Below are 22,040 nucleotides of genomic sequence, written 5' to 3' on the forward strand. Positions count from 1 at the left end.
TTGAGATATTAAAACACTGAGTGAAAATAATGATCTCTGTAATATGAACATAAAAACTGTAAGTTCAAAAGTTAGAAAATTAATAGAAAGACAAAATATTTCATATATGTTCTAAGGAAAAAAATTTATTTTCATATATACTGAAGTCTTTTATATAATTTTAATGAGGCTATATTTACTGTGATCTTTGTACTTACAGATAATACTAATCAGAATCATGTATTCAGAAGCATAGAAATTCAGTATTTAAATATAATCTGCTCACTTTTCCAAGTGTTATTATCAACAATTTTTACATAGACTTCCATGAATTTTCAAAGTTCTAGAAGAATTTTATATGAATCAAAACAAAATAATAGATTTTTACTTATTATTACTGTTCCATTATATAAATACTATAACTTAAAACAGCAATAGAGCTAGTTAAAAATTATAATTGGAAGTAAATAAAAAATTAATAAAGTCATTGAGAATAAATAAATATTTAAATAATTAAATATGTATGATGAAAATATAACAATATGTTTATAGTTTATAATTTTCTTCCTCTACTCTTACGTAGCAATTTATTTTACTCCTCTTTAAAGCTTTTTTTTTTTTTAATTTTTTTTTCAACGTTTATTTATTTTTGGGACAGAGAGAGACAGAGCATGAACGGGGGAGGGGCAGAGAGAGAGGGAGACACAGAATCTGAAACAGGCTCCAGGCTCTGAGCCATCAGCCCAGACCCCGACGCGGGGCTTGAACTCACAGAGTGCGAGATCGTGACCTGGCTGAAGTCAGACACTTAACCGACTGCGCCACCCAGGCGCCCCTCCTTTTTAAAGCTTTTATCGGATACTTAAGCTTTGAGGCTATATTTTTATGTGTTCTTTACAGACTGAAATGTAAGACATTTTACAAGAAGTAATAAATGCAGACTAATTAAACAAGCATTACCTACATATAATTTAAAAATAACTTTAGCATGTGTCTTTCTGTCCTGTTCCCTTTTCAAATAATACTTCTCTGAACTGCCTTCAGGATTTAGGATTTATACCTGTTCTTTTTTGTAATAGTAAACCTGAATACAGACAAACATAAAATTCTCTTTGACAACCAGCTTTGCTCTTTTCAAGCCCACATTACACTGATTCCTGATGTCAGTCAGATGTGATGACATTAAGGTAAATATCCTCTCCATGAAAGTTTTGAACATGGGTTATTTAGGATTTTACTTACTAGCAACAGTAGGTTTTTGGACTTGCCGGATTAGTTTCCATCTCTCCTAAAATGTACCTCCTTGAATCTACAGGCTTGTTTTGATAGGCCAGCAGTGTGTCAGTCAAGTTCTTTACATCTATAAATTTATCTTACAGACTTTCCCTGTCTAAAATGTCACCATTTTATTTATTTTTTTTTAACGTTTATTTTTGAGACAGAGAGAGACAGAGCATGAACGGGGGAGGGTCAGAGAGAGGGAGACACAGAATCTGAAACAGGCTCCAGGCTCTGAGCTGTCAGCACAGGGGCCCGATGCGGGGCTCGAACTCACGGACCGCGAGATCGTGACCTGAGCCGAAGTCGGCCGCTTAACCGACTGAGCCACCCAGGCGCCCCTAAAATGTCATCATTTTAAACATTTCAAAGTACATTTGATATTATTATAAAGTAACTCTATCACTGTGTTTTAAAGCACAGAGATAATTTCAATTTATTAAATGAAAGTTGAATTCCAGCTAAGTTGCATTCTTAGTAAAGAAATAAGAAAAGTCATATTTAACTTCTCCAACTTTTTTGTGGTAACATTTCACATCCTGAAGCAGTCTTATTTCTAAAAACAAGTCATTTTTTTTGTATGAGTTTTTGTAACAACCTACACATAACCTTGAGAAACTCAAGTGTAGTTAGTTCATCCTTTTCTAGGCACCTTAGGGACTCTTCAAATATTATCAAACATTTTAAGGAAATAATTGTGAGATTCAATCTCTATGTGTGTCTTACCATCCCCCTCTCCACCAAGCCCAATCTCAGATTATTTTCTGCATATTGTGCAAATAATTTGTTTTGATTATTTATCTTCCTAATGCAGTTATATTAACAAAGTTGTTAAGCTTTTCATTCTTGGTGATATCTGGGTAATTCCAGTGTTAATATTATAGTTGTTCTTATTTTCATTAATTTGAATTCCCAGAAATTCTTGGAAAATATAGCCAGAAGATTCACAATATTAAAATCAAACTAGCATGAAAGTCTGACTATACGAATAGACAAGGACCATCTGTACTCAACAATAGAACTATGACCCACAACTTTGGAGACAATCAGACCACAAGGCCAATCCCTAACCTCTGCAGCAGTCAGCCCAGAACAGCCAGGATTTGGTCAATAGTTATCAGTTCCTCTAATTTTTGCCCTTGCTTCCACCTAGGATGAACTAGAGAAAGCCATATATGCTTCCCAAGCCAATTCAATGAGGATGTTGTGTTGATACTTAACCCACTTTCAGCTTCCTCACACCAATCTAATTAGGGCAGATCTTTGGTTTTTTTCCACTATAAAACTTTTCAGTACATCTGCCTGCCTTTGAGTTTCTGCCAAATACAGGTGATGGTGGCTGATTCTCATGCTATAACAAGCTCTGAATAAATAGCCTCTGTTTGTTCTCATTGGGGTGATCTTCATTTATTTCCACAAGCAGTATCTCAACACAAAGCACAACAGTTAATCCACGGGCAAAGTCAAAGAAAGATTGTTAATGCTCATGATTCCAATGCACTAAAGTTTCACCCTGAAATTATATCACTTGGAGTGATCCAACAAAGGATGATACATTATTGTGAAATGCAGATCATAGTTTCAATGCCTTTTCAGTTTGGCATTTTCTCCTAACTTCCTCACCTGAAAAATGAGATTTTTACATCCCAGGGAGGTATCTCTAGGATGAGGGACTTTTATGCTAAATGAGATTTTTACTCTCAGGGAGGTATTTCCAGGATGAGGGACCATCAAATTTGGAAAATTGGTTACCCTATTTTTTTCTTTATCATATCCACCTAGTATTATTATAAGCCAGAAAAATCTTTCAACCTTCCATGACTCCTATTTCTCACATCCTTCATATCCAACCAGTTTCCAGAGGTGGGTTCTATCCTCCAGAGGCAGGTTCTTCATAAATGTAAACTTTGAGGCCTCTTGCACACATGGGCCCCTCCCGATACCCTGAGATGGGCTCTACCAATGTGCTCATACATTCATATGTGTTAATTTTTCCAAAGTAATCATCACCATCTGTTAAGAGGGCTGTCTCCACGGTGATCTTCCCTCATCACACTTCCCTTTCTGTTGAGTAGTGTTAAGGTGACCACAAAGCATGAGTGGAATCCATCGAAGAGGCAATTCAGTTGGCAATATTTCGGTTTCATTTTATTGTAATACATCAGTGTGGTTTATAGTCACTTCTGTGAATGGTTACATAATTGCTAGAATTCCTGCTGTAGGAATGGCTTCCAGAAGGATTTCCACCCACTATGCTGACACACCCAACATCACAGCAGGAAGGTGAAAAGCCAGAAATTTATCACTGTGTGAAGATGTTCCCTGGCGTGTGGCACTACAACTATGAGAATGGAGGAGCAAAGTGGTTTAACACGGATGGAACCAGAAGCTAATATATGGGAAATTCTAATCTTCAGACATAATTTTAAAAGAATATTCAGTTCCCACAAATGCCTTAATCAAAAGTTATTTGCATTTAGAAATAGGATTTATAAGGCAGCATGTACATTCATAAATCTGCCATACTTTTTTTCTTCCCTTTTTTTGATTAAAAAAGTGCTTGAAATAACATTTATCAAAATTACTGTGTTTTGGGGCATCTTGGTGGCTCAGTCGGTTAAGTGTCTGACTTCAGCTCAGGTCATGATCTCATGGTTCATGAGTTCGAGCCTCACGTCGGGCTCTGTGCTGACAGCTCAGAGCCTGGAGCCTCCTTCGAATTCTGTGTCTCCCTCTCTCTCTGCACCTCCCCTGCTCATGCTTTGCCTCTCAAAAATAAATAAACATTGAAAAAAAATTACTGTGTTTGTAGGGCACAGTCTGCAGCAGTACTGTCAACAGCAGATACAACTGTGTGTAAAGCCACATTTTTTTTGCATTTGAACTATCAATTTTAATTGATCAACTGTAACAGAAAAATTTCTTAATTTCTTCCAAATCTTTCCATAGAAACTACTGTTATAAAATTACTGTCATGGGGCTTCTGCTCTATCAGTTAAGCGTCAGACTCTTGATTTGGGCCCAGGTGATGATGTCACAGTGGTGAGATAGAGCTTTGCATCAAGCCCCACCTTGGGCTCCGTGCCAAGTGTGGAGCCTGCTTGAGATCCTCTCCCTTCCTCTCCCTCTGCCCTCCCTGCTTGCACTCTATTTCTCTCTCTCAAAAAAAAAAAAAAAAATTACTGAAATAGGAAGATATTAAAGAGTATGCATCCAAAAGTTTATATACTTATAGGTATATATAGAACTGTGTCAGGAAAGTAACTCATAGGAATATTATGTTATTTTTCTGGATTTTATGAAATTTGTAATATTTGTCAGCCTTTGAAAGTTGCTAATATATTGTGATTCTTTTTCTCATTATAAACTAATGTGTGCTTTCATATCTAACTTTGTATTTGTAATTTTGAGCACTTTTTCTTAGAGCTCTCAAATTCAAGCCCTCAAGCCTCACAAAACTAGGTCTAGCCCTCTCTAGAATTTGTCTCCTCCCCTTCACCCTCTGTGCCCTGGTTCAGGAATTCATTCTTTCATGTACAAGCCAGACAACAAACAAAGTGTCTAACTGGCAGCTCTCCTTACTTAAGTCAGTCCTCGCTGCTACTACCAGGGTTAATGTTCTAAAATACAAATTTATTTATCACCATGGAATGCAAACCCATGTCCTTTACAGGGTGCCAAGAACATTCCACAGTCACCACTTTCTAAACCAGGCTCCCCTGACCCATGTACTTGAACTACCTCCTCACATTGAGCTATTCGCATTCTCTCACATTCACTTTTTTTTATTTTTTATTTTTTAAAATTTACATCCATTCACATTCACTTTTGAGCATGAAGCTCCCTCTCTCTGAGAGGGAAGATCCAATTAGTCCTCAGGGTCAACCCCAAATACCACCTGCTCAGTGAAGTTTTGCTAAACTTATCCACTACTCAGATGCTCTCAAAACATCTTGCATATTTTTTATTTCACATCTTTCACTTCATATAGCATTTTCTTACTGATAAGTAGGTATCTCCTACTAATTAGTAAACTTTTTGAAAGCAGGGTCTTTAACAATATCACCATATCATGAGCAGAGCATGATGCTTGCTTGACTTAGCACTCATTCATTCATATGTTCATTCATTAATCACATACGTATCTCTTTTCTTACCTGTTATATGATGTGCAGATGTTGTGCTGGGTACTAGAGATAAAGCATGGAGTAGAATCATAATAGAATTAATAAATGAATGATTATCTTCAGATTTTGTCATAAAGACAAATATATTGCATCTTTACCTCAAGTCTGTTTATGTCATCGTCATAGAACTAACAGAATATATCCTCTTGTGTTCAAAGGAGCAGCTGTGTGATAAAAGTAGGACTGAACTAGGGTAAAAAAGACCTGGATTTGAGTTTCTGGGCTATCCTTAATGACTAGAGATCATGAACAAGTCCTGTGAATATCTCTGGTGACAGTTTTCTTATTTTTAAAATGAAGAAACTATTTTATACCTCACTGGCACTGTAAGAATTAAATGATACAATAGAGGTGGAACTGCTTTGTTAACAATTGTCTTACGCAAATGTTAAGGTGCTCTTCTTTCAGATAATAGGTGTTACTGATCTTCTGCATCTGTTAATACCTTTCATTTGCACTTTCAACAGCAAATCACTGTATTATTATTTACTGCCTACCTAAAATGAAAACCACCAAATATCACTTACTCAATCAAACTGCGATATCACTCTATTCTCAGAGATAATGAAGCTGAACTGAATCTAAATGGGAATATGTTTTGCTAAATCATAGTCAGAGTCCTAAATGTGAATGTCAAAATGGAACTATAACTCTGGGTCGAGTGTGGTAACAAATGTAGGATATTCTAACAGGCATATTCAAGTTCAGTATTTATCAGACAAAAGGTAGTATTTTACCTCACAATTGTAGTAAGTGTAAAATATGTTTAGTATTTTTCTCTTTTTCTCTTTAGAACTGTAGGGGTCTCCTTTAGAGGAACAGGACCTGAGAAAATACAAACTCATTCTGCTTGATACCTCTGTTCACGCCAGGTAAGATTAAATGTGTTCCTATAATCATTTTTAACACAGCTGTACTCTTTGTAGTTAACAACCTACAATCTGATTTAAGAGAGGAGAGGATTTCTCTAAGTCAGTCAGAGAAAGACAAATACCACATGATTTCACTTATATGTGGAATTTAAGCAACAAAACAGACAAATTATCATGGGGGGGGAAAGAGAGGCAAACCAAGAAACAGATTCTTAACTATAGAGAACAAACTAATGGTTATCAGAGGTGAGGTCGTTGGCGGGGAGATGATTGAGTGGAGGATAGAAATTAAGGAGCACACTTGTGATGAGCATCGGGTGTTGTATGTAAGTGTTGAATCACTTAGTTGTACCCCTGAAATTAATATTACACTATGTTACACTGGAATTTAAATTAAAAAAAAAACTTTTAAAACAAGAGAGGAGAGGATTATCTCTTGAAATTTGAAATAATTTACGAACTGCTTAATTGACTTGCTATTAACAGAGAGCTAATCCAAAATTTCAGAAAAGAATTTCAAGCCATACCACAAAAAGTTATGGTGTCATGTTTTTAAGCCTAGAATGGTAAATAAATAGAACCTTATATGGTAGAATAATATTTTTCATACTATCAGTACTTTTTTCCCTCTGCTGCTAAGAAATCCCCTACTTTTTTTTAGCGAAATAGTTGAACATTCACTCACATACATTTCACAGTGGAATTAATCTCACTGCTCATGTTTTCTGCAACTTAATTAACAAAGCCACAAAGAGAGGTTTAAGGCAACAAACACACAGAGACAAACAAAATACTACAAAAGCTGGGAGATACAAGAAATCAAACTATCTTAACTAGACAGAGAACAAATTTCAGAATGAACCATAATCAGATACTAAAACTACAAGAAGAGGGGCGCCTGGGTGGCGCAGTCCGTTAAGCGTCCGACTTCAGCCAGGTCACGATCTCGCGGTCCCTGAGTTCGAGCCCCGCGTCAGGCTCTGGGCTGATGGCTCAGAGCCTGGAGCCTGTTTCCGATTCTGTGTCTCCCTCTCTCTCTGCCCCTCCCCCGTTCATGCTCTGTCTCTCTCTGTCCCAAAAATAAATAAACGTTGAAAAAAAAAATTTAAAAAAAAAATAAATAAAATAAAACTACAAGAAGAGAAGATCTGAGTAATAAGTCAATAGAAATAAGAGACTGAAGGCAAAGAGATTCATTTAAATACTTGTTGACCAGAAGATAGGCCCAAGGAAATAAAACATATTGTAGAAGATGTGGCAATTTAGTATATTCTTGTGATGCAAACTGCATTGAATATTCAAAGATACACTATATTTAACTCAGCTGTTCTTTTTTTTTTTCCTTTTTTGTACTATGTGTATTTTTATACCTCAGTTTGGATTAGTCACATTTTAAAATTTTTATTTACTTATTTTTTAATTTAAATTTTAGTTAGTTATTATACAGTGAAATATTAGTTTCAGATGTAGAATTTAGTGATTCATCACTTACATACAACACCCAGTGCTCATCACAAGTGCCCTCCTTAATCCCCATCACCCATCTAGCCCATCTCCTACCCACCTCTCTCCATCAACCCTCACTTTATTCTCTATCACTAAGTCTCTTGAGGTTTGTTTCCCTCTCTTCTCTCCCCCGCCCTCCATATGTTCATCTGTTTTGTGTCTTAAATTCCATATATAACTCAGCTGTTCTTAAGATCAGTTCACACTGAATCAACCACGTGACAATATCGTCTCCATCTCCAGTGGCATTCTATGCTTTGGTTCTATTCAAAAACAAGCAATTCGTAGTCTCTTCTGTCTGACAATGGATGCGGTGGTTAAGGACACAACAGTCATTTTCAGACCAGAGGATAGCAAGAACATGCTAAACATGGTAGAGCAGGAAGACAGGAGATGGAGCCCTTGTTTCTATCCTTGAGCCGTCATACCATCGCTAGATGATTCAGCTGTAGACATTTTGTTATGTACGGTGAATAATCTCCTAAGCATTTAAGCCCCTACAAGTCTGGAGTCTGGTTGGCTATTGCCCACAGCCAAATGCAACTCCATTTATAACAAGGGTTTATTTCCCTGCCAGATTCATTGGGTCATATAGATCTCCCTCCTTTTTTCCACCCATAGCAGCTACAACAGTAGCAGATGCTCCTATAAAACTCCAAGACAAGTGCTCTGTTGTCCAAGGCCTACTGTCTTTCTCCTAACATTTTAGGTGGCTAGTGGAGGTAAGACAATTATGTCCGACTATAGTCAATCTTCCCTGTTGGAGTGGCAAGCTTGGCCTTTCTAAACAATGTGAATGTTCCTAATATGCCATCAGTTGGTGAGATATTAAGAAACCACTATAGGGGCGCCTGGGTGGCGCAGTCGGTTAAGCGTCCGACTTCAGCCAGGTCACGATCTCGCGGTCTGGGAGTTCGAGCCCCACGTTGGGCTCTGGGCTGATGGCTCAGAGCCTGGAGCCTGTTTCCGATTCTGTGTCTCCCTCTCTCTCTGCCCCTCCCCCGTTCATGCTCTGTCTCTCTCTGTCCCAAAAATAAATAAACGTTGAAAAAAAAATTTAAAAAAAAAAAAAGAAACCACTATATGATTTCAATGGACTTATTTGATTGCTGTTACATACTGAAGAGATTGTAAGCCATTTCATCACAGTATGGAGAAATTTAATTTTCCACATCTTTAATCTTAATACCTTGGCTTATTTAAAATCAGATAACTCACCTATTTCAAAATTTAATTTTATTATATAGGTCAGTGTAGTAAGAAAGTAATTCTTAAAAGTTGATTTTGGCCTTCTTTCTATTATAATGGATCTAATATCAAATATGATTAGAGTCTAAAAATGGCATGTCATTTTCAAAAATAAATTATAATTTCTTTTTAAAGGGAAAGAGTTGCTAAGTCACTTAGAAATTAAGGATTGTTTTGTTTTTAATTGTAATGTAACAAGAATTTTAATTATTATAAAGAATTATTACTATTACTATATTTCCTCTCTCTGGTCTTCAAAAAAAATGGTCATATCACCTCAGAATCATTCTGTCAGAATGATTTTACCATTAATTAAGTGTCTTGGCTTTCTTTAACTTTGATTTCTCTTATTCATGTATACTAGTGAGCATTGCATTATACAGGTATTATACTGATGTTTAATTTTAGCAGCTCTTTTATATTGCAACAGACTAAATATTGTGTCCCTCCGAAATGCATATATGGAAATCCTAACTCTCTGTGTGATGGTATTAGGAAAGGAGAGTAGAGGGCTTTGGGAGATTAAATCATGAGGGTGGAACCCTTATGAATGGGATTAGTGTCCTTATAAAAAAGACCTCAGAGAGCACATTAATCCTTTTTCAAACTATGTGAGTATACAGTGAGAAGCCCACAGACTGCAACTCAGCAGGGGATGCTTCCCAGAGCTAATAACCATGCTGGCACTCATATCTCGATGGACTTTCAGACCCCAGAAATGTGAGAAATAAATTTCTGTTGTTTATAAGCTACTCAGTCTATGGCACCTTATTCTAGCAGTCTAAACTAAGACACCTATAAAATTAAAATGACTGATAATGAGGGATGCCTGGGTGGCTCAGTCGGTTAAAGCTTCCGACTCTCGGTTTTGGCTCATGGCATGATCTCATGGTTTGTGGGTTCAAGCCCTACATAGGACTCTGTGCTGGCAGTATGGAACCTGTTTGGGATTCTCTCTGTCTCTCTCTCTCTGCCCCTCCCTTGCTTTCACTGTGTCTGTCACTCTCAAAAACAAAGTAAATAAATTTTAATTAATTAATTTAATTAAGTGACTGATAATGAGCTCCTTAGGATCATTCCCGAAATAGAAGCACATGACTATAACATAGTAAGAAATCATGTGGCTTTTCCCCACATTTCTGTCATGGCATGAATTCATATAGTTCATTTTCCTCTGTGTCTGATGTTCACAGCTAAAATACAGCTCCACAAAACCAAACCACAGTAAATTCTCCCCCACTTCTCTTGTTCCTTATCCTTTTCCTTTTCCTTATCCCACATCTAATAGTTGTATCTCTATATAGGCTTTATATGACCATGACTATGTGAATTTGGAGATTCCTTATACGAAAATTTGTATTTTTAGTCTGTCTCATTTCCCCAAGAGTCTATCAAATTCCTGCCTAACTCCCAAAAACCATCTCAATTGTCACAAGGTAGCATTGATGTACATATATAAAAAGAGAAATATTCATTACTTCAGTAAGCTTTAAAACACCTCATAATATATTATTCACCTGTTTGTAATGGGATTATGTGTTTGAATGTCTGTTCCCCAACTAGGCTATGATATTTATCCCTAGCTCAGAAATGTCTTTGGCAAACATAAGGTTTTCATATATTTTGACTGAATTTGATTGCAATAGACTTGAGATCTGGGACTAAGTCTTCTACTTTCTTTATAATTCTCTAGGAGATTTAATAGCACTCAGAATATATTTAGCAAATGCTGAAAAAAAGAAAATGAGGTTAGACTGAATATCTGGCCTTAAAAGTACTAAGCATTGGTCCTTCCATTCTAGAAAAAGAGTTAGTACATTCTCCTTTATTCTTCCTAGTAATTACAACTAAAAATCCTGGACAAAATAAGGAAATATCAGAAAAACCTAAAAGCAGAGAAAAGGAGGCAAACTAACTAGGAATTTTATGACTTGAGGAATGACCTAGAAGTGAATTCTCTATTTTTTGTTTGTTTTACCTCTTGTATATCCTAGGTTGGTTAACAGAGAAACCCATAAACTAGAAATGCCAATGTAAAAATATTTTTTTAAAGCTGCAAGAAAGCATAGCTTCTTTATACAAAGACTGGGAAAAGGATGACTCTGTAGGACATAACTCTTTTGACTCTCCTCCAGATCTGGAATAATAAGATAAAAGCTGTGCCTCACTGTTTCCCCCACAGGGTGCCATAGAGACTGTGGACAGAACTCTCTTCCCTCCCTGCCTTACACTAAGTAGGCAGAATCCCTACCTCTTCCCACCGTGCATTGTAGAGACCATATGTCAGAGCCCTAGCAACCATCCCCACACTGCACTACCATGAGCAAAGGTGCATTCCCCTCCCTCCACACTGAACATTGTGGCTATGGAAACTGGAATTGAGCTATGTGGATAATCCCAATCCTGAATTAAGTGAACATCAGCTAAGAAGTAGGACGCCTTCATCTCTCTTTCATGTACTGTGGAGACTTTGAAATGGGAGTCCTGTTGACTCTCCCAAGCTTGCTCAAAATGAATGACAGCAGAGAGGAAGCACCAGCTTCTACCCAGTTAGAAATTGGAAGTCATGCACAGGGATGGAAGGGAGCTGCAGAAAGGGATTCTGTGTATGAAATTCTAGGCAGATTTCAGAGTGACCTATGCATGAAACCAGTTAGAATCACAAAGCAAAATATTTGAAAACCAATCTGTGGTGCAGAATATTACCAAGGTTTCAAATTGGTCATTCATTGAAAAGCACATAAACAGAGCACACCAGATTAACACTGCAAGGTTTTGAAATCTCAATTAGCATTTAAACTACAGCTCACAAAAGTGGGCCAGGACATGCATTCTGAACGTTAGCAGGTGAATTACTTACTAACACAGAAGATATAAATAGAAATAGTCTTATAATATGACTTAAAATTTCCAGAATATATTCCAAAATTATCCATCATATTGAGAATCAGAAATATCAATTTGAATGAGAAAAGAATCAACAGACAACAAAACCAAAGTGTTGTAATTATCTGACAATGATTTTAAGTAGGTATCATAAAATACAAAATACTATGACAAGAAGTTAGGAATGCTGTGGAATCAAATAAAAATAGAAATCTTGGCAAAGAAATATAAGATATGAAGGGAAAAAAATAAAATTTTAGATTGAAAAATATTCTTTGGAGTGCCAGAACAGTTTTCTGTCTCAATTTTAGGTGGAGGTTATACAAATCTATATATGTGATAAAATTTTATAGAATTATTAAATAACAAAATTGCAAAAAAAAGAAGTGCCTGTAAAAACTAGTAAAATGATAATAAAGTCTGTAGCTTAGTAATTTTGCATGAATGTCAATTTCCTGATTTTGATAATTGCACTATGGTTTTGTAAGATGCTATCATTAGGGAAACCTAGTTGAAAGGTACACAGGAACTCTCTGTACTATTCTTGCAACTTTTATTTGAATCTAAAGTTATTTTGAAATAGAAGTTTAAAACATTGACTCAATATAGAATTTGGAACCGTATTTGGTGTGAATTCTTAACTCTAAAATCTTTTTTTCCTGCTCCTGTCCTATGTCATCTGTTGCCTAACAACCTCCTTTCTCATTGAGAGGAATTATAAATGGAAAAATGCCACTGAATTCCTATCCACTGACTATAAAACAATCATATTATTGCTTGGCAACTAGCCCAGGGTGATGGACAAGCAGTTCCTGGGGAAAAAAAGCTCAAGTGGAGTCTTTATTTGAAATTTCCTCTGAAACAGAAGGATGTTCATTGATGCAGAATGCGAAGGTGCATAGTTTGATAGAATATAAGCATGGGTATAATTTTGCTGAACTCATATAGGAGATTTCTTGGCAAGCTTCCAAGAAAAGTGTTAAAACAATAATACTCTGAAATGTTTGATTCATATGTAATCAATATCATGTAAACAGGTCAAATTTAAACAGGTACTATAAAATCATTCCCTAAGCAAGCTACTGTTCCATTTCAACAAGGAACTGATTTTGTGGCAGTATATTCTAATCATGTTTAGTAAAAATCTATGTTTTCGCAATATAAATAAAGCAAATGAAAGACATAAAATGACAAATTTACCAAAGTAAACATAAACATAAAGCAGATGGCCTCATATTCCTGCAAATTTGAGATAAAACTAAATGTATTCCCATGAAATTAACCTCTTTATTAACTTCTCTTTACTCAAAAATTTCCAAAATTCAAGTAGTGACCCAGTGTTGGGAAGCAGCACCTGGGAAGAAGTGATGAAATAAATTTATAGCAAGGATCCAGAATTCACATATAAAAAATAACAATGCTAAACTTTACCTGAGCCCTATTTTCCCAGAAAGCAGTTACTTGTAAGAAATCCCTCTATACTTCTGTTTTTTTGAAATCTTTCCTTACCAGCATTTTGTGTTCCAGGAAACAATTTCCCATAAAGAACCACACTTCTCCATAAGACTTAGATAAGACTCACTGTTTACTCTTTTATTGACTCCCCTAAGACCTGGAGATAATTTCCTGGAATATAAATAATAAGACTAAATGTGGACCCTCTGAATTCTTATTCTTTGTCTCAAGAATGACTAGCTGAGATTAGAACTGTTTGTCACTCTGAAAAGAGCTAGACACAGAGATAAGCATTTCCCATTCAGCTAACTGACAAAGGCTTCCCTTGATCACACCTCTAAATCACCCACCTGTAAATTGTCTACTCCTTATGCAAGTCTAAGCCAAAAACACCCTAACTCAACACTCTACTCTTCAGATCTGGCATACAGATCTATTGCAGTTAGACTGAAAAATGTCTCTTTAATTTTGTCTCTGACAACATAAAAGGCAATAAGATGTTTTGATTTTTGTCTTGTGACATATTGTTTTGTAGCAAATGATTCTTGTGATAGTAAACTTTAATGTGTCAACCTAGCTGGGCCACAGGCTGTATAAATTAAATATTATTTCTGCATGTGTCTGTGAAGGTGTGTCTGATGATATTAGTATTTGAAACAGTGGACTCAACAAGTAAATTACCCTTCCCAATGTGAGTGGGCAATATCCAATCTATCAAGGGCCTGAATAAAACAAAAAGCAAAGGAAGGGGACATTTGTTCCCTTATTGATGGTCCACATGAGCTAGGATATCAGTCTTCTTCTGCCCTTGTCCTGGGATTTACTCCGTCAGCTTCCCTGTTCTCAGGCCCTTGGACTCAGACTGGATTACACCACCAGCTTTCCTAGGTCTCCAGCTTATAGACAGCACATTGTGGGTCTTCTCTGTCTCCATAATTATGGGAGTCAATTCCTCAAAATAAATATAGAAGGTTTTTTTTTCCGCCTTGGAGAACGCTAATGCAATTCCAATGCAAGATTTAAATCTTAATAAATTCTAAGATAAATCAGTTCTAAAGCCAGTGTAGACCTTAAGAAGCCATCCGCAGGCCATCAGAATATGTCATCAGAGAATATAGCATCATAGGTCAGGCAAATGAAAAGGACATTTTCCTGCCAATTTAAGCCTATACCGTTAATAAATAAGAGAGAGCTTTCTTATATAGAATTTATAGTTCTACAATAATTATTCCAACTATATTTGAAGGTAAAGTAAGTCCATCATTTCAAGAAAACAGAACTGGGTAAAGACAAACTCTTTTAGTCTCCCTCCTCTATGTGCCATGAAGATATGAAAGATTCTGATACTGAAATCTATTTGTTTGAATTTTCCAAAGACAAAAACAAACAAAACAGAGTGGACATTGGGGTTACTGAAAAGAACCAAGTGCTGTTTTGTGCCTAATAGAGAGAGGATGGGGTAGGGGTAGATTTCATTCATTTTTGAGAGGAAAATGTGCAAGTGGCAAAAGATACTTGTCATTAAAAAAGGGAGTCTATTGGATATATAAACCACATCTTCTTTATCCATTCATCAGTTGATGGACATTTGGTCACTTTCCATAATTTAGCTATTGTTGAAAGCACTGCTATAAACATTGGGGTACATGTGCCCCTATGAATCATATACAATAGAATACTGCTCAGCAATGAGAAAGAATGAAATCTTGTCATTTGCAACAACATGGATGGAACTGGAGGGTATTATGCTAAGTGAAATAAGTCAGTCAGAGAAAGACAGATATCATTTGTTTTCACTCATATGTAGAATTTGAGAAACTTAACAGAGGAAAAGGGGGAAGGGAAGGAGCAAAATAGTTGCAAACAGAGAGGGAGGCAAACCATAAGAGACTCTTACATACAGAGAACAAACTGAGGGTTGATAGGAGGGGGAGAGAGAAAAATGGGTGGTGGGTACTGAGGAGGGCACTTGTTGGGATAAGCATTGGGTGTTGTATATAAGCAATGAATCATGAGAATCAACTCCTGAAGCCAAGAGCACACTATATACACTGTATGTTAGCTAACTAGACAATAACTTATATTATAAAAAAGGGGGGGGGAGTCTATTGAAAATGGGAAAAGGGAGGTGTTGATTGAATACAGTGGTTTTTCTTCATTCATCAAGGATGAAAGATAATATTTTCATCAAAAACTGATGCTAATTTTGTAGACTCTTCCACTTCATTACTATGTAACAGTGGCTAAAACCTGTAGGTTACATGCTTCAATATCATTTAAATCTACCTCCTAGTCTTCATTTCAATTGTAATTCTCACAGTCCAACCCACCATTATTTCTCATTTCAATCACTGCCATAGGTCCAAGTTGATCTCCTCAGATCCACTCTAGCTTCTACTCTCAGCCAACTCTCTCTCTCTCTCTCTCTCTCTCTCTCCATTATAGTTAGAATTTTTTTTTAATTTCAAATGGGATTCTCCTTTTTTACATATTAAATATTTTATATATCTCATACTGTTCTTAGATTTAAAGTCTTACTTCATTAACATATTCTATTAACATGTTAAAATTCTTCCCACTTCTCCCAAGGTCATTTCTAACTTTTCCATCACAATACAAATTAGTCAATCTGTGCTTTTGTTTTTATAACTGCCATTCTACTGTTCCTCCTCAAGGTCATGATATATATTATTCACTCTTCCCAGAATGTTTCTTTTTTCACTTCCTTTTTTTCCGCCCTAAATTATTCTTACTCATCTTCACTTCTCCATAGAAGCTTTCTGTGGTTGAGTTCCCTCGGTGGCTCATTTGGTTAAGCATCTGACTCTTCTTTTTGGCTCTGGTCATGATCTCACAGTCTGTGGATTCAAGCCCCTTGTTGGGCTCTGCACTGATAACATGGAGCCTGCTTGAGATTCTTTCTCTCTCCCTCTCTCTGCATCTCCCCTGCTGGCTGGCACTCTCTCTCAAAATAAAGAAATAAACATTAAAGAAAGAAGAAGATTAAGAAACTTTCTTTGGTCATTCCTCATTTGAAAAGTTAGATACAGTTTATACTCATGTAGCAATATTTACACTCATGGTACTCATCAAATTATAAATAAATAACCATATTTTTGTTAAAGTATGATATCAAAGCAAACTGGCCGAAGTCTTGTTTGCATGACAGCTTGTTTAGAACCCACCCATTAAATAGTGAAGACCTTAAGTGCTAAGATACTAAGATTAAAACCTTTCATTAAATTCATAGGAGATTGTCAAAAGACAGCTACTTCATGGAGGAATACTAAGACTGAAGGAAATGTCTGAATGACCAGTCAAAAGTGCTTTGACTCAGCCCAGGAGAAATTGTTCCACATTATTAAGTGGATAAAAGAGGGTTATACAAAATCTAAAAGGACGAGTTACCCTTTGCAGAACAAAATGAAATAGTTGTAAATGTTGGCTGAATGAGACACATTCTTTGGCAGCATTAGAGACAAGATCAGCATTTCAGAAGAAAAAAAAAAACTGCAATTCAGAAAAACAGTAAATTTTAGAGCAAAACCAGCAACAGAAGTTAGAAAGATTTTACAACTATTTCTGGGAGCCATTTTATACCATTCCTGAGTGTTTTAGGAGATTTGAAAACAGTTCTGTGAGCCATTAAATTCTTTTGTTTTTCTCAAAAATTTAATTAGCTTGTGTTGCAATTCTGTGAAATGTAATATAAAATGTTAGTAAATTAAAAAAAAAATTACTCAGATAATTAAAGAAAATTGATTTTTGCTTCCAGTGCAGCATATATACCTAGGGTTTTATCAATGTTGAAAAGTGGATAGACCTTGGATAACGTGAATTTTATTGGAAAACTTAGTTGGGGGTTTGGAAGTAAAGGAAACTCCTGGGATGGGAGGGGAAAAACCCTGACCTGAGCTTGAATTAATAAGTGTAGGAGAAGGTGTAAGAGAGGGATGCCTGGTTGACTCAGGTGGTTGAGCATCATACTCTTCATGATCCCAGGTTCATGGGATCTAGCCCCATATCAGGCTTTGTGTGGACAGTATAGAGCCTGCTTAAGATTCTCTCTATCGCTCCCTCTGCCCCTCTCCCCCAGTCATGCTCTCTAAATAAATAAATAAATAAATAAATAAATAAATAAAGTAGTCTTTCCCTAAGGAGTGTTACAAATGTTATGATTGCCTAAAGAAAGAGGAAGGAGTGAACCAGAGAGTCTACTGTATTGAACCAAGGAATCTGAAAGAAGAAATAAGATTAGTATCTCAAATTGTTAATATTCTCTGGCCAAAAAAAAAAAAAAAAAATCTTCTCTGGATGAAAGCATCTTCAATTCAGACCCCAGTGTTTATACGTGTTAAGGTCAACCAAATAAGTGCTTTTGTAAAAATAGTCAAATTTATAAGAAAACAATCTTTTTGAGAAAAAGTAATATTGCCAATAATATTATATATATATATAATATTTAAAGAAATAAAACAGAAGAAAGTGCCTTTGAAGTACTGAGAATAATTGACAACTTAAATTGAATACTAGCTAAAAATATCTTTCAAGTACAATGAAATAAATTCATTTTCAAAAAAATTATGAGAATTTAACCAACAAATGAATGCTAAATTTCTTTCTAAATGGCATACCTCAGAAAGATTGAAAAGTATCCATCTTGGGATGAAAGTCAGGGGTTACTGGCTGAGAGGGTCACTAAATAAGCTATAACAGTGGCCCTCAGGAAAGATCTTGGGCAACTTGGTAGGCAATACCTGGAACTTTACAGAACATCGGCTTTTCTTTTCGGTTTTATTTAAGGCATTCCAACTCTGCATTTAAGACTAGCATAATAAAGACCATCCATGAAAAATCCACAACTAATATTATCTTCAATGGTGAAAAACTGAGTGCTTTCCCTCTAAGGTCAGGAACAACACAAGGATGTCTCTTCTTGCCACTTTTATTCAACATGGTCGGAAGTCCTAGCCAGAGCAGTCAGACAAGAAAAAGAAATGAGGCATCCATGTTGATAAAGAAGAATTTAAACTGTTACTTTTTGCAGATAATATGATAGTATACATAGAAAATCCTTAAGATTCCAACAAAAAACTACTAGTAGCAATAAAAAAATTCAGTAAAGTGTCAGGATACAAAATTAATACCCTTAAATTGATAGCATGTCTATACACTAACAACGAAATCACAGAAAGAGAAATTAAAACAAACAAACAAAAAACAACAATAAACAAAAAACACCATTTACAATTGCACCAACAAGAATAAAATACCTGGAATAAACTTAACCAAAGAGGTGAAAGGCCTATACTCTGGAAAATATAGAACACTGATGAAAGAAATGGAAGATGACACAAACAAATGGTAAGATATCCCATGTTTATGAACTGAAAGAATGAATATTGTCAAAATGTCCATATTACCCAAAGCAATTTATAGATTCAATGTAATCTCTATCAAAATACAAACAGCATTTTTTTCAAAACTAGAATAAATAATACTAAAATTGTATGAAACCACAGAAGATGCTGAATAGCCAAAGAAATCCTGAGAAAGAACAAAGCTGGAGGTATCACAATCCCAAATTTCAAGATATACTGTCGAACCACAGTACCACAGTACCACCCAAATAACTTATTTCAATTAAGCCAAATTCTATTTTTTTGCCAGTTTTGTTTGATTGACTTAAACATGGCCCCAGAGTTTCTCCAGAAAAAAAGACATTCAGCTATTTTTTTCAAAATCTGGAGACCATTGAACTCCAAGCATAGGAATTAAACATGCATGGGGAAATTTCAATAATTGCATTATCTGTACAAATAGTAGGTTGAAAAGAGTATCAAAATGAAGGATTAATATATTGTTGCATTACATGTTTAAAATTTCTTCACAATATATTAAATGTGGAATGCCACACTACAACATAAGAAAAACAATTGCATTTCATATTAGTTCCATGAAACAGGAGATGTGCTTGTTGAACCCTAGTGGTGCCCAATGTTCTGCTGGAAGAGAGGTAAAGGATCACTTCTAGAAATATGGCTTGCAAGATGTAGTAATCTTCTGAAGGTTGACAATAGAATATACTAAGATTAATTTCTTTAAACTAAACAATACACACACACATACACACACATAATGGTTATTTTCCTCCTGATTAGACATTTTCCTTTAAGAATGATGAAAACATTTATTTTCTCCTTATTATCTTGCTTCTAAAACTGAGCACAACTTGATTTGGTCAAATGTGTTCAATACTGATTAGGGATTATTTTAGTTTTCCACCAAGTAAAACCAAGAGATACTGATGGATGGTTTCCTATAAGAAGTAAGGAAGTGACTGAGGCTGCTCAGATATTATAGACTCATAAACCACTTTCAAAGTGAATATATCATTTTCTCTAAAACATAGTTGAAGCATCTGTGAAGACAGTGAGGTAAGGGAATTAAAAAAATCTTAAAATTATCTTCAGAGCAATCACCAATTTTCTTTAAATCAAATCACTTGAATGTTATTCAAGAAATGATTTTTGTTCAAAAAAATAAATTACACTGATAAGTTAGACTTCTTTAAAGTAGCTTGGTTCACTAAAATATGGTAACTAAAGTAAAAATAACCTACTTGCAATATTTTAGATTTATTATTTCATAATGAACATGTGCTTAACTATGTGAAAAGCAGTGCAAGTTTGCAAACTATAAAGGTCAAGTAAAATTATTAAGATTTGTGGGAAAAAATATTTTTGAAGACCACGTTCAAAAAAGCACAGTTTTATTCAGCAAACGTATAATGATTGTCTAATATTTGAAGGGATAGAAAAAGATGAAGTATCAAGTCCTGGACTTTAGCAAGCAAGAAAAGACATGTTGACAGCATTCAAAAATAATAATAGAGCAAGTGGCATAAAGGAAGTACAAATGAGTCTGGATGAGTTTTGGGGATGTTGTGTTAGGACAGGCCTTTATCATAACTATCTCTTGAAAATAAAATTGAATAATTTGTGATAGCATATGACAAAAAACTTGAGTGAAGTCAAAGAGTAAGAAAAGAAAATGTATGAAGCTAGAAAAGCATATACTCTGTTCTACAATCATGCAATAGTCTACTTTGGTAGAAGTTTGTGTGATTAGACTTTGTAAATAATTGGGCCAGAAATGCAGCTTAGAACCAGATCATCCAATACAAAAGAGAAAACAAGAAGTACAATAGAGAAATAAGAAAAAATGAATAAATATATAATATGAAGTTGGGTAGCAATAACTACTACAAAGGAAAATATAAGGAAGAGTCGGAGGATAGAGAAGAGGGATGCTATTTTAGGTTGAACAATGAAGACCTATTTGAGCAGAGATCTAAATGAACTGAGGCAATGAACTATCTAGATCTAGGCTTAACAGATTTTCAGGCATAAAGAAGAGTAAGCAAAGAGGCAGGAACAGACTTGATGAACTCAAATGATAGCAAGAATTCTAGAGTGGGGGAACAACAGGGAACAAAGGCCAAAGAGTCAAACACAAATTTGCAGAAATAGGCAGACAAGATCATGTATGCCATAGGAGGGACATTGGGTGAAGTGTGAAGGAAAACCACCTGAAGGTTTATAGCAGAATGACTTAATATGGTTGATGATTTAAAAGGATCTCCAACTACCATGAATACATTATAGCGTGTTAGGGACTGGAAGCAGAGTGACCCAGAGAAGGCTCCTGTGGCAGTCCAGGCACAAATGGTGAGAGGAGTGGGTGTGATGAGAAGTGATTGGTTCCAGGACACATTTTAAAGGTGAAGCCCTCAAAATTTGTTGTTGTAGAGTCTATGGATAAGAAGAGAAAAGATGATTCCAGGATTCTTTTCAAGGATTTTGACTTCAGCACACAAGCGGATAGTAGTGCTACTCACTGAAATCTGAGAACATCATGGTAGGAACAAGTTTAGTAAGCGGGGTAAGAGAGGTAGGAATCAAGAATCCAAATCTGAATGTGCTAAATTTGAGATGTTTGCTAGACATCTGGTGGAGAGGTTGAATACTCATATGAATATGTGTCTAGAGTTAAGGAGAAAATTTAGGGCTAGAAATAAAACCTGATGGTTATCAGCACATAGATGCAATTAGAAGCCATGGAACTAAATGTGTCATATAGGGCATGGAAGTAGAAGGAGAAAAGAAAAAGAAATCTGAGTCTAAGCTCTGGAGTACTCTGATATGTAAGATAAAAAAGAGAAGGATACAGAAAGTGAGACAAATAAGTGGTGGCCAGTGAAAAGTGCATTTTTTTTTTTTTTTTTTTTAGTTTGAGGCCAAAGATGAAACAATAAAATAAATAAGCAAATCACATGAGAGGGACTGGTGTTAATGAATATCACCAAAATCAAAATAGATATTTTATTTAAAGTGACTTCAAGTTTTAGCTTGGCTTACCTTCACAGATACCAATGCAATTGTTAAATTCAGAGAGATACAGATGCTTTTACAAAACTCAAAATGAAGAATGACCCAAGTAATTTTATGAAAGAAAAAAAATGAAAATCTGTATTGCTGGGTAATATCATTGTTCTTAAACAGGGAGATAAATTAATAGGAGCACTAATTTTTATAAAAGTACTTTTGGGGTGTCTGAGTGGCTCAAT

General features: G+C 35.5%; 1 protein-coding gene across 1 annotated transcript in view; it reads left to right on the forward strand.

Annotated features, from left to right (window-relative positions):
• The window catches only part of GULP1 (GULP PTB domain containing engulfment adaptor 1), a 773,858-nt gene that overhangs the window by 325,871 nt on the left and 425,947 nt on the right, over window positions 1-22,040 (forward strand). The window contains exon 4 of the mRNA XM_086719114.1: window positions 6,238-6,316. The gene's annotated coding sequence lies outside the window, so the exon portion shown is untranslated. The remainder of the gene's footprint in view (window positions 1-6,237; window positions 6,317-22,040) is intronic.

This window comes from Puma concolor, chromosome C1, assembly GCF_028749965.1.
Source record: "Puma concolor isolate L17-30 chromosome C1, mPumCon1.1.hap2, whole genome shotgun sequence".
Lineage (NCBI taxonomy): Eukaryota > Metazoa > Chordata > Mammalia > Carnivora > Felidae > Puma > Puma concolor.